This window comes from Abrus precatorius, unplaced genomic scaffold, assembly GCF_003935025.1.
Source record: "Abrus precatorius isolate BTA unplaced genomic scaffold, Abrus_2018 Scaffold9, whole genome shotgun sequence".
Taxonomy (NCBI): domain Eukaryota; kingdom Viridiplantae; phylum Streptophyta; class Magnoliopsida; order Fabales; family Fabaceae; genus Abrus; species Abrus precatorius.
In genome coordinates, this window is record NW_020874439.1 from 11539421 (window position 1) to 11555135 (window position 15715).

Below are 15715 nucleotides of genomic sequence, written 5' to 3' on the forward strand. Positions count from 1 at the left end.
ATTTTTAAAATTAAAACTTTCACATCCACTCTCAATTTATTATGAAAATAAGTTTTTATATTGATAGATTGTTCAATACTCTTTAAAATCTTTCTCATGTCCCCTCTGTATAATGATTGCTCTTGCATCACATAATTTCTGCAATTTTTACTTAAGTAATTTTTAGCTAGCTTAAGTAAAAATTACAGAAGAAAAATGACTCACTGAAATTATTTTACTTTAGCTACAAAGATATTATAATATTTACTTAAGCGAATAATATTTAGTTTAAGCTAAATTATATTGGCTTAAGCAAATTTTGACAATTTTTAGGTTTATCACTATCTATAATTCGCTTAAGCAAATTTATATTGACTTAAGCAAGTTTTGACAAAATTTATTAGCTCATCATTGTCTATAATTCGCTTAAGCGAATAATGTATGGCTTAAGCGAAAATTACAATAAATGAATTTTTTATGTTTTTTATTGTTCAACCACATTTCTTTAGTCATTATTTTTAATTACACTAAATATTAATTTCTAAGATAATTAGGATGTGTATATGATGTTTTTAAATTTAATTAGTTTCACTTACAAATATCACGATTCAAAGTATGACAATGCAAAAAGAGTAAGATTATTTAGGTTTAGAGTTTATGATAGATTTAGAAAATATGTTTGCACTTTGTTAAGAGGGAGAAATAAGAAAGAATTGAACTAATACAAGTAAAAATTAAACAAAGCATTTATGACGATATTCTAAGTGAGGATTGAATGATTTCATTCGATCTCTTGCCCTGAATATTTCTTTTTAGATTTTTATGACTTAAATTTCAATTACATTCACTCAATCTATTATCAAACTAGTCGTAGAAAGATAAAAAAAAATTAAACTTGCTTCAGAAACAAAAATGAGAATGAGTTTGAGAGAATATGATTGAATTTTATGTAAATGAAAAATTATGTTTTTTTAAAAATAGTTGTCTTCAAAAAAATATTTTAAAGAACCTATTTTAAATATATAAAAAATTAAAATATTGAATTAAATGATAAATACTGAACTTTTCAAACATGTTACAATATCTCATTTTACTTATTCGTAAGTCATATACTATACAAACTCACCGAGCTTCCGCCAAAAAGTATTTATTTTCAAAGACTTTTATAAAAATTAAAAGTTATTTTTATTTAGTTATAATTATAAAAAGTATTTTTATGTCACTGGATAATTATAATTTGAGTTCTTTTTCTTTCTAGAAACTATTCAAAACAGCTTCTCTAAAAGAGCTAAAATCATATTATTTTTAACTTCTAACTTTTTTTTAAAAATAATTTTAGCCGAACAATTTTAAAAACTGAAAAGTGATTATTTTAAGGATTTTTTTAAATAATCTTAAATATGATTTTAGTTACAATGGTAGCAATATGATGTAATTCATGAGTACAGCAATAATAGTTGAGAGACCTTACACGTTTGTGTATACATATATGAACATGTAATATAATTTTGGTACGAATAAAATAAATCTCTTTTCTACACTTTATTATTATCTGAAAATCATGTGTACATTGATTCTTTGATGGTATTAGAGTTCTGTTCATCGGAGTTCTGCTGTGCAACATAAACTTGAATTCGAACAATTCCAATAGTGGAATTTTCAATGGAGGAAATTAAAATCAGAATCTTGATCCCTTGCAGAATCCAGCTAGGTTTTATTTCATTCATCGTAATGAGAATCTTTTAACGACGTTCTCACATATAGATGTTTAGTTGGCAGACTGTTGTACCTTACAGTTATCATACCTGATATTACTTTTGTGACTCAACAATTGAGTCAGTTCATGGATAAACAAGACAGTTTTACACTATAAAGTTGCCATTCAAATACTTAGATATTTGAAACATGCGCCTGAAAAATAGTTGTTCTTTTCACGATCATCTTCCATTACATGGATACTAGACACTGAATCTCTAGTTGTTATTTCTTTTTGGGTGATTCGATTACTTGGTGTTGCAAGGAGCAAACCACTGTGACTCGATCCTCATCGGAAGGCATTGGGTGCTGCAACACGTGAACTACAATGGTTGACTTAATGATCGCGTGTCATCACCCTTCTGTTCTTTGTTGTGATAATCAAAATGCACTGTATATTGTTGCTAATCAAGTATTCATGAACGGACAAAGCATTTGACGATTGATTGTCATGTTATACGTGAGAAAGTTCAGGTTGAACGTATGAGTTTTTTACCTATTTCTACTATAATACATGTGTATACAAACTCCATGCATAGGCAAGAATAGTTGAGAGATTGTGCACCTCTATGTATAATGTACACATGTACTACAAATTTTAATATGAATAAAATACTTTTCCTTTTACACTTTGTTCTTTGAAATTTATGTGTACATTAGTTGGATAGATTTATTGATAAATATTTATAAAATAAAAAAAATTAATAGTAAAATAAAATAATTTTTTCTTAAGTTAAATAAATAAATATTACATTGAGAGAGAGTAATAGGTATCTTAATTAAATAAATATAACCTAATGAAAAATTGAAGACCTAACAATAAATTTTAAAATTAAAATAAATATTAAAAACATAAATTTATAAAATAATTTGTGGATAAATTTTATATATTTTTAGGATTTTCATGATTAGAATTTGAAGTCTCTAAAAGAGGAAAAATGTATAATCATAAAATTTACATAAAAATTATAAAATAAAATTTAAAAACTTAAAAAGGTTTAATCACCAAAAATATTTAAAATTTAAATAATATTTTCATCTCTATAGTTAGTCCCTTTAGATTATATTTCTATACAATATTTATTTTGGTTTTATCGGTTCCTTATTTATAGTCATTTTAGTTTTACTTTTTTCTTAAAGTAAGGGTATATTTACGTATGTTGTTTAATTAAGTACTTATATGATAAGTTTTTATTATATGATAATTTATATACATAAATTTATCATAAAATTTATTAAAATAACTTTTTAATAAGTTATATATAAAGAGGTAAACAATTTTTTAAAAAAATATATAAATGATCTTCATAATTTCTTTAACTTTAACCTCTTTCAAAAACAAACTATATAAAAATTGAGTCCCTAGTAATTTGATGTAATATGAACAAAAATAAAAACAAATAAAAAATATAAAGAAAAATTCTTAACGATAAGGAATGAATTCCAAATAAATGAAATTATATGAATAGATTTGCAAACTAAATTTACAGAAAACCTTCAATGAATAAAAATTATACGGATCAAAAGTTTGTTTAAAGATTTTTTTAAAAAAAAATTAAGTCTCATTATATATATTAGGAAGCTACATATTTATGAATAATTTTTAAATTTCAACCTTTTATGCATATAAATTCTCTTAATTTTAAAATTGATAATTAATATATGTAGTTTTTATTTATTACATATTTTATAAAATAGGAGGAGGAGAATTATTAGAAAAATGTATGAAAAAATATAACAAAAATCTATATTTATGCATGTTACCCCCTTTCATATCCGACATGGTTAATATTGACAGGTCATACAAAAAGCTTGTGGCTACTATTGGGGAGTGACATCTTCAAATCATTGATATAGCTTTTTCTAGAGCTAAAGCTGATTCAACTAACTTAAAATTAGTGAAACTCGTTTTAAATTAGGTATTGTTAGTTCATGTACCATATCTTCCTAACCTTGTTCAAATGTGACAAGATTATAAGTAAAGATAGAATTATTATAAAAAAAAATCTTGAAAATTATATTAGAATGCATTAGAAATTAAAGAAAATGGTACAATGATAATTTTTTTAACATTTTGTTTAACCAGTATCCTACATATACTAGTTAGGTATTAAGAATCTAAATTTTCAGATAAAACGAGTTCTTAAAAGTTCATTTCAAAGTTGATATTTTTTTAATAGAAACTTTGTCTATGTTTTTTATTTCTTCTGTGACCAGCTTGATCAAAAGGTGAATGTTGGATAAAATTTCATTGAGGGATCTTTCAACCATCCAATGATTTATAGACATCTTTATTTTTTAATTTAAATAAATTTAAATATATATTAGATAAGAAATAGTTTAAGAAAGTTTGATCATAACTAAATTTAAATTAAACTAGTTGTGAAAATGGATTGAACATACACGGCTATATTTTAATTACTTTTAAATTAATTTTGATAGTTACTAAAATTTCCAAAATATTTAAAACAATTAAAATTAATTAAGCCTCAAAGTAGCTTTTGTAGTTAAATTTGAAAGTGTACTATAGTATAATCAGATTGCAGAAAGTGATGAAGAATATTAAATGCCTCCGACAAGGGTATTGATAAAATGGACAACCCACTAGAAAATGAAGGGCGAGACATTAAACAAAACAAAGCCATGAGACCCACCACTATTTGACCGAAAGCCAAACCAAATATCAGAAGACCTTATGAACTGTTTCATTTTGTTCGATAGCTGCAACAAACTAATCTAATATCTTACCCAAGAAACTTGTTTGTTTATATATATACTAATTTTTATATGTAATTACTCTCTAAACACACTTTAAAGAGCGATTATGTATTTATCATTCTCATAAGAAAGTTTTAAAATTTACTCTAAAATTTTCTAACTTTAAAATAATGCACCAAATGTTAAGGCGTTGTTCTTCTCATAATTAAGAAAGTGATATATCAGTGTTTGACTGATAAAAGGTTAGCAATGACTGTAAAATTCCACGTATTATAGTGAAGAGCTAACAGTAAATTTGGATATTATAACAATTGAGTTCGTGATATTAAAGTGATGAAATAATGATAATAGTAGTTTAATAGTGATAGATTTGATTGACACAATTGTAGTGTTATTGGCAGTGATTTCAAAGAAAAAAATTGTGATATTAAGAAGTGATGCAATAGCAATAATAATGCAAATCAATGATGTTACATGTTACTAGTATACTTAATGGTGACAAAAGTTTGAATTTGACTTTATAATTTAGAAGTCAAATGATTTTAGTTGAGGTAGTAATTATTCATGGAACAAGAAATCTTAAGAAGTAATTTATAATTATTTTTTAAGTGTATCCAATTTTGCAAAGCAGCACTTTAAAGTAATTTGAATTGCTCTCTAATATTTTTTTTTTTTTGGTATCATAACAAAATAAAATAAAAAAAAGATTGGAAGAAACTAACTAGGGAATAAAGGTTCTTCTCAACAGCTTGTAAAGTAAAATCTGAAGGATTTTTTCATGTTACATATTATATTGACTTCCAAGCTCTCTAAATAGCTAGCATGTGAGCAACAATGAATTAGCTATTTTTAGTTAAATAATAAATTAGCTATTTTTACAAGAAAAATTTAATAAATTATAATACAAAAAATAATTTGATTATATACATTTCAAATTACGAGAAACATAGAATGAAATAGAATCTACTCCATTAATTATTATTCTATTTGATTAATATTTTTACAATTCAAACAATCCATAACAAATATCATTCCATTTTATTTCATTTTTTTCTTCATCACCAATTGAAATATATCTTAAGTCATAACAATGAAGAATTTTAGTATTGAAATGACTCGTCTTACAATCCAAAAAATGAAGTAGCACGACTACCTCTTCAATGATCATAAGATCAGATTGAACTCATTTTTAAGTATCGAACCCATTTCATTCATAGAATTAATTATGTAAATAATTGATGGAAAATCATCATAAGCAGTCAAAATTGAGAAAAAGTAATATGAAATTCGAGCTTAATGAGTCTGAAACAATTTATTTTTATTTAAATGTTCCATATAAGCTAGTTTGAGACTTTTTAAATATTATTTTAAGCATTATATCATATTTAAATATATATATATATATATATAATTTTAATTTTATTGTGAGTAATGTTAATAACATACTTTTTATTATTAGCTAAAATCTATTAAATAAGTTTATTATCAAAGATTTTTTACATACACAAATATTCGAATTTGAGACTTTACTTAAATAATATTGAATTGTTTGTCACTCAGAACAACTTCCATTAAGTATATACAATTTTTAATTATATTATATATAACTTTATTAAGATTTAATATATATTTAATTATTACTATTTATCACAATATATTAAATTATAATTGAATTAGGACATAACTAACAATCATTATCAACCACCAAAGTATTTGATTTGAGGCAATCCAGAAAGGTCCAACACTCTATCTACACCTCTAGGTTGCTCACAATCCATCTTTCAAATTGGATCAGATAGTTGCCCCACAATTTCAATAAGCAGATTGTGTCTGTTCAGTTAGTATTTTATACACACTTGATAGAGGTCACACTTCTTATCATAATATGCTTAAAATCTTTCACAATTATGACTCTTCTCTTGTACCTTAGTTGTACAATGCATTACTCATGTTTTAATATTCAATAATTTAAATCTTTTTATCTTTTATTTTTATCAATCTTTCTGAATAAAATAATTAATACATTTTATGTTTTCAACGTAATAATGAATAAATATTTTTATTTAAAACTTATTTTATAAAGTAGTAAAAATATTATCAAGAGAATATAACAAAGTTTCACAATATTATATAACTAGAGATATATTCCTTCGGTTTCTATCTATAAAAAAAATTATTACATTTTTTAGTCTAAATTATAAAAATATATATATTCATTTTAGATACATTAATTGTTAAATTACTTATATATCCTTATTTAATATGGAAGTTGAATTAACAAGATATTTATCCATTACTCGTATAAATGGATAAATTCATTATTTTTAATAGAAATATTAGTTAACAATTTAGCTATTTATTATTATAAAATTTTTTAAATACATTATAAATATATTATATACAATTATTATTTATTAATTTTGATGAATTTGTTGTTTATTTTTATAGAAAAAATAGAACGAAAAAAGATTACTAGGGTCAGTAAAAAAATTACCAAATCATATTGATATAACTTTTAAAATTCTTTTTTTAAATAAAAAATAAGAGTATATATTTACTATTACTTTGAAATGAAAGAGCTTGTAAATATTTCAGTTCATATAAATATACTTGAAATACTTGTTTTTATTATCGCGGAATAAAATATAATTTAATGACATTAATTAGTTTCTTGAACATGTAAAATCATTAATTTATAATCCGTTGAAGGTGATAGATCCGATTCCATTAACTTGAGCATTTCTTTCTATGAACCTAGCTAGATACACATCACTAACAATCCAAATAGATTGATTTGCATCTTTCTATCCACACCTAATAATATATGCTGGTCCCTCTAAAAATGTTAACAAATATTTTAAGCTATTAGTTGAGAAATTAAAATAAAAAATATTATAAGCATTTGCCTTTTATTTTTCTTGATTTTAACAACAAATTATTTATTTGTTTCTCAGCAAAAAAAATTTAATTAACAATAATATAAAAGAAGTATCGTGATCAAATGCTTGGTTCATTGAACTATAACCTCAAAGCTAATTATAAACTAAGTAAACAAATATATAGAATTACAAAATAAATTTATTACGTGATGGATCGCTTTTCAATATATTCTCTTCATAGAAAAGCATCAACAGTAGCTGCGTGACGTATAGTTATTTATTCTTTTAAATGTCTTTTAAGATAATAAAATGAGTGCATTGATAATTTTAGGCATAAATTTGATTTTATAATCTATATATACATAAGGGATATTTTAAGTGGGAGGAATTTATTATTACGAGAGGTAAAAGACATTAATAATAATTTTTTTCTCTTATCAATTAATTCTCTTCTCTCTCTTGTCAATTATTTGATCAAATGATTATTATTAATGCATCTCACATTTTATAATGCAAACTCCTCTTGAAATATCTTATATATATATATATATATATATATATATATATATATATATATAATAAATTACTACGCCAAAATGGATATGTCAGAGCAGTTCTATTTTAATTTAGAAAGTGTTTAGAATTACTCTAAAATCCCGCGCTATCTAATATGTTGCACTTAAGAGAGCCGTTAAACAACAGCTCTCAAAATGTTGATATTAGAGAGAGGTTCTACGTGGAACCGCTCTCACAAAGTGAATGTCAATCTGGAATTTGAAAATTTTTTTCTTTAGTTTTCTATTTCAAACCAAAATTAATTTATTGTTATGCTCAATCTTTCTTTATTTTTATCATGAATAAAAAGTGAAACTTGTTGAGTTTGTAGGTTGTATTAACCAAACAGTCCACATTTGCAACACTATTAAGAAGAAAAAAGAGAACAAATTAGCGAAATGGTTTACAGTTAATAGAGGAAAAAAGAAAGAAAGAGAGAACATAGAGAACAATTAGAAAGGTAGCAACAGATGTAAGAGAAACTAACTTTTTTAACGCAGAGAAGATAAAGAGAACCTACAGTGAAAGAGACAGAGAACAACTTTGTTAGCATATAAAAGATGAAGAAGATGAAGAGAACTTACAAATGTAAAAGTGAGTAACTTTATTAGTAAGACGAAGAAATTTGAGAGCACACTTCATTTATAAGATAGAAAAAAAAAACTTTAGAAAACGATTTTCTATTAACCGCTTTTAGAAGTATACATTAGAGAGCAGTTCTTTATCAACTGCTCTTAGAAGTGTGTGACTTTAGAGAGCAGTTAACAAAAAACCACTCTCAGAAGTATACACTAGAGAGCGATTGTCTATTAACCGCTGTCAGAAGTGTATATTAGAGAGCGGTTAATATTGAACCGCTCTTAGAAATATATCTTAGAGAATAGTTCAACGCTAACCGCTTTCTAAATATATTATTATAAAGCTATTCATACTAACTGTTGTCTAAGTTAGCACTTCAAAAACTTGTTTCTATTGTAGTGAATGTATACAAGGATTTTATTAATTATCTAACAGAAGTTAAAAGAGATATAAATTTATTATTAAAATAAAAATATTCTTTATTATAAAATTTATTTTTAATTTAATATTGTTTATTATATTTTTATAATTTTTAATAAATTTTAAATAATAATAAAGGCTGTGGGTGTTTAGCAACATTTCATGTGACTCCGTTTTCAATGTCGACTCTAATGTCCACCAACATATGAGGCTGCATGTTTGTGCTCACAAAATTTTAACCCATATTCTGTCCTTAAAAAACACATATTCTGAGTTAAGTAATAATTAATTTATAAAATTTAAAATACCAACCATTTTGTTAATTTTTATGCAAAACTTTGGAAGGAGGGAGTATCTTCTTAATAATTCTTTTATTATTATAAAGTAAATATAAAATGAAAAAACTATATTGATTATTTTATAAATAAATAATTCTTTGTTATCTGATAATTTATGATTGTATCTCAATGTAAAAAATCTTTATATTAGCTTAGAGCTATCAATTTGAGTTATGCAACGAACTTAGCTTAGGGTACATCCAATGGCGGGTTAATGCGGATGGATTAAAAAGGCTTGAAATGATTTGGTACTTAAAAATAACAGTTCACACTTAACTCTTTCTGAATAGCGGACTTAAACAAGTAACCTACTTTATTATTTAAAAAAAAAAAGGACTTATTTTAATATCTGTTAAAAATAAAATATTGCATTAACAACATTTTTTAAATGGACATTAAATTTTAAAACATCAAATTTATTATCTAACAAATTTAAATTAAAATTAAAGTAAATATAAATTATTATTATTTTATTAAATTTTTATCATTTTAATATATATTATTTGTGATTATAGAGTTAAGTTAAAATAAATTTTTAAATTTTTTTAATATTTTAAATAATTATTATATATTATATATAATTTATTTTAAATAAAATACATGTGTATTATAGAAGCTATTAACTACTTGGATTATCATTATGTTTGATAAATGTAATTTGTAATTTATTTAAGAGTTTGTAGCTCATTGATTCGATAAGCTAATAAAGTTGTTTGGTAAATAGAAAATGAAAGGAATTTGTAGTTCTTGAAAGCTACCTTTTTAAAAGTTATTTAAAGAAGTATTTAAATTTTAAAAGTTAGTTATTAATATTTCTATTATATTTTTACTATTTTTTTATAAAACTTATCATCTCATACAATTAATCTTATTACTATTTTGTTCTTTTTATCTTTACGGTAGTCCTTTTCATTTTTCTGTTTTCTATCATTTTCATTTTTTATTGTTAATAATTAATAATTTTTTGTCAAATAAAAATAAATTAAGAAAATAAATAGTACTTTAAAAATTAAAAAATGAATTATTTAAATCAATTCATAAAATCTTTATTGCTATAACATGTTAAAATTTATAATTTTAAAAATAAAATAAATTATTATTAGAATCGATATTATTTTTATTAATAAAATGTGTTAAAATAGTTATATCTAATTTTAATATCATATAAATATAATATTATATATTCTTTTAAGTCATTTAACATAAATAAGCTATTTATACAGTTAGTTTAACAAACAAATTAATTTCACAAACTACTTAGACACCTATAAATTTATAGTTATAAGTTCACAACTTTTAATTAGAGTCACAATGGTAAGCTAGTAGTTTTTAGCTCATTTTTTTTATATGTCAAAATTTTAAATAATTTCAAAAAAATATATAAATTATATTTAATACTTTTATAACTTTTTTATAATATAATTTTTTGTATTTAAAGCATGAATAATGTATAGATTTTCTTAAGCCACGCTTAATTTTAAGGTTTTTTTTTTCTTTTAATTTAGAAGGAAATAGTTAAATATCAAATTGTAAATCATACATATCTATTAAGCCAAAAATAATCATATAAAGTTATATTATGTCAAGAAACAACAATTCAATAAACTTAAATTGTTGAGTAAAACATTAATATAATTTCTAAATTAGTATTGCCAGTAATTTTAGTTTATTTATTAACAATATATAAAACATTAAATTATAATTTTTACTTTATCAAGGTCTTTGAGATAGGGATAACATGCACCAAAGCTAATGACTAAATTGTTTTTTTAATGGAAAGAACAAAAGAAATTGATAGCGGTTGAAGTAAAAGAATTTAATTTTTTTAAAATAATAAAGATAGTAAATATTATAATTTTTAGTAAAAATTTTATGTATTAAACTACACCTTAAAAAAAGGATTCATTATAATACTTCCAGATTTACCCACATTGATTGCTGCAAGGTACGTTAAATTATAGATGCCACATGTGTGACCCATAAAGGCTCAAAGTCCTATCCTTCCAACCTGTCCACTTGCCAAAGAAGATAAGAAAGTCTCCAAACAGCACACAGTGTTAAAGCATATACCATATTTTCACTATCATTAGAGGAAACTTTGACATCCTTCATCATTGACACAATGTTGCTTTCTCATTGGTCATGGATGCTCTTCACATGAACATTTTAACTTTGTGAGCATGTTGGGCAAGAACTTAGAGGGTACAACAAAGTGAAAGCAACATGTACTCTAATTGTGGTTTCCTCTCATGTGAAGTGTAATGCCACATCATCCTATCTTCCCCAAATTCTACTGTGTTTTTAAGCATCAATTACATCAACTAGAACCAAAGGGAAAACATCACCATCCAAGTTTGTTTTCCACACTCTTACTTTGTGATCAATATAACTTTTAAGCCATCTTACTTTGATTTAAGGTGCCATGTCTCTTGAAATTGTGAAAGTGGTCCTCAAAGAGGTTTACATGGAAGCTATAAGTCACTCTCCTATCAACCCTTTTATATCACTAGATGGAGCACTTTTGGCCTAACTATTATCACATTACTCCACTTCTAGTGATAGAGACACAACAAAGGTTGTGTCTATTGTAAATTATTGATATGGCTTTTAAATAGAAACACAATGCTTTGCTAGGATTTGGTCTGCAATTAATGAAGATATTTGCCTAGAAGGAGTTGTGTCTATTTTCTTAAAGAAGATATATGTTAAAAAATTTTAAAACATTTTTTGGTAATTGGTTAGTGTTTTTCAAAAAATTAAATTAAATTTTTGAAAATAAATAATTGTAAACAAACATGTTAAAGAGTATATTAAAAAATATCATTAATATTTTTTTATTTAAAATAAATATGCATGAAACTCTTTAGATTTGTGTTTATTTGTTTTAGAGTTAAATATTATTTGAACACCTAAACATTTCATACCGAATCAATTAAGGAGTAAACTTTTGTTAAAACTATTTTATCAATAATTAATGTTGAAAAGATAATATTATTTTCGTTTTAGAAAAAAATGATAATATTATATCTAGCTTGACAATTACATCTAAAATGATTTATAAAACAAACAAAATACATATACTGTAGCAAATATGCCCTACATTTTTTTTTTGTCAATAGGTAAATATCAAATAAATTAATTTAAGATTCTTTATTAATAAATTTCAAAGTTCGGGAACTTAATTAATTATCACATATTTACATGCTTCTTAGGGAAGGATAAATGAAATCATAGGTTAAATATATATAATTTTTATATATCTGTTTTTCTTATATTTTAGTAATTATCGTTATTAATAAAAGTTATTATTTATTTAATTATATTTTTTTAACAATGTTGTTACGATAAGAATTAAAATACAATAACATATTCATATAAGGATAAAAATATATTTTTAAATATAAAAATATTTTTTGTATTGGAAATATTCTAATTTTATTATATCGATTCATAAAATTTAAAAATTTAATCAAATAAATCGACGTTTTAATTTTTTTTTATTCACTGATCACTAATATCAAAATAAATAGTATTCTTATAAATATTTAACATAAATTTTTAACTCAGACCAATATAAAAAAATTTATTTTACATAATTATGTCACTAAAATTGCTAATAATAATAGTAATAAATATTTAAATTTAGATTTTAATAATAATAATTTAAAATTAAAGTATATATTTGTCTATAAATAACTATTCAAATATTTAATAATAAAATTTATTAAAATTAAATAATTAGTTCATTTGTCATTGTCACGTCGATTCAATTCAAACAAATCAATATAATTTATTTGACAATGTATTTAATATATTTCTCTATCTTAGATGATCTATATTGTATTAATAATCAATTCTAATATGTAATGGTTAGACCATTTTAAATATATTTCAGTGAAAATATTAATTTATTTAATAAAAAATGAAAATTTTAATTTAATTAAATTTTAACACTCAAATTTTACTAAATTTTAATTGTTTTATTAATATATTATTATTTTATTCAATAAAATAATTTATTCTTTATTGAAAATAAATAAATAATTAATCTCATATTATATTAAGGTGCGTTTGGATACATAATTTAATTAATTATTTATTTAATTAGCATTTTTCAAAAGAATGACTTATTTAGTAAATGTAACTATAAAATTTATAGGAATAAGCTAAAAGCAGCTTATTTTGTTAAGGTATGCCAAAAAAATTATTTCAATGAGTAAAAGAAAGTCTAAAAAAATTAAAACTTATTTTCACAAATTGTAAATTTTTTGAAATTATTTACAAAATCTTTGATGTTTCTTTAAATTTATTCAGACTTGTAAAGACAAAGTTACATAAGTTTAATTTTGATACACTATCAGGGTAAAGATTTTTACATTGTCAATCAATCAGAAACATTATTGTATAATTTTTATAATATTTATTCTAAAAAAAATAATTATTATTAATATGACAATTTACGATTAGATGATAATATAAAAAAAAATAAAATTAAATCACAAGTATCATATATTAGAGACCATCTTCAGTTAAAACTATTGTATACAACAATTTTTTTAATATTTAACACACTAAACATAGTTTCATTACTTAAACTCGGAACCACAAGTTAAGTTTAATACTTTAAATATATTTAAATTAAATTAAATTTATATTTTTAAAAAATAATACTAAATTATATTTTTGTTTATTTAATATATATATATATATATATATATATATATATATATTGAAAACATATTTAGTGAGAATAGTTTTTATTATAAAATTATGATAATATTAAATATGAATCAAATTTAGTGGTAGTTTCATGAACACAAAAAAGTTATATACGCTTTTTTTTTTAATCTTAACCATTTAAATAAAATCTAACAGTTTATTTTGTTATTATCATTCTCATATTAAGTAAGTTTTCTCATTTAATTCATACATAATAATAATAATAATAATAATAATAATAATTAAAATTCAATATATTTAATTAATAAATAAACAAATCAACTAATATTGGTTTCAAGTTTTATTTGCTTTACTTTTAAATACAAATGACTATAAATTAGAGTTGACAAAAAAAATATATATCTTCCTTATAAAATTAAATGACCATGTTTGGCAAATAACAAAGTCAATCATACTTGTATACTATTTATAGGCTAAGTCTATTATAGAAAAATATAAAAAAAGACAGATTCATAAGACACTTCTTATAGTATCAGAACACAATGGGTGTGAGATGAAGGGATAAAGATCACTACAGTGACGTTATTGTCAGAAAGAATTTTGGTTATTAAAATAAAAATATTTTATTTAAAAATAATAAATAGTTAGAGTTAATATTAGATTTGGTACAATGAAAATTTTAACGCAGAGGGTCCGAAATAAAGTCACCTAGCAAGACATTAGATTTAGTAACCAATCTTATTTGTTATTACTAACCTTTTGTTGTCTATTTTCTAATACTTAAGGTTTATATTTTTGTTTTTGAAAGCATGATGCCTAAAGAGGCTCGAGAACAATGGCGATTAAGTACCAAAAAAAAACTTGTATTGTAATATCTGAATTGAGTCATTTTGTGTAATTCAAGAATTTTATTGTGATAATTTTAGCTAATAATAAAAACTAGCCTTGACTTGAAGGGATACAAATTCTTTTCTATAGTAACGAGAATGATATATTTAGTTTTATTTTTGTTTAAATAAAAATGTAATTTTTTTTTACATAAAATTAGTTTAAATAATGTTTTTTTGACTTTATTTTAAGTGAATTATTTTAACTAATTTTATATTTTTTTATTGATCTTGTTTTTTTCTTATGCATAATACTGTATCTTCAACTTCTATATTCAACTCTCTTTAATCTTTATATTCAATTTTATTCCTTTTCTCTTATCAAATTTTTTTCTTCCTCTTCCAACTTCTTTTTTCTTCTATTCCATGTCTAATTTTCCTTCTCTTACTCTTACTCTACATATACCTATATCTTCCTCTTTTTTCAATATTCAACTCTCTAACCTCATTTTTCTCCACCATTATTCTATATTACCAGTTCTCTTTATCGTCATTCATTTTTAGTTCTCTCTTCTCTCATACCTTAACTTCTATCTTCTCATATGCACAAAATTCACTAAGTTAAAATAATTTCTTAAACAAATTTTTCTTACAAAATTTGTTTAAATTAATTTTGCATAATTTTTTTTAATTTTATGTATTTTCACTTAAGCTATTTTATTTTTATTTAAATAAAAATAAAACTAGATATCTAATTTTCACCGAGTCAATCCATATCTGACTTTAAGTCAGTGAGTTGAACTAATTTAAACTGTTTTTTTCTTTAATTTTTCTATATTTCTTTTAAAATTTTTTCACTAACTTTAAGAGATATTTGAATTGAAAAATTTTATTTTGCAAAAAGATAAATATTTTAGACACATACACGTTTTATGAAACCTATCATTGATTCAACTAACAATTAATTAATAATAAATTTAAAAAT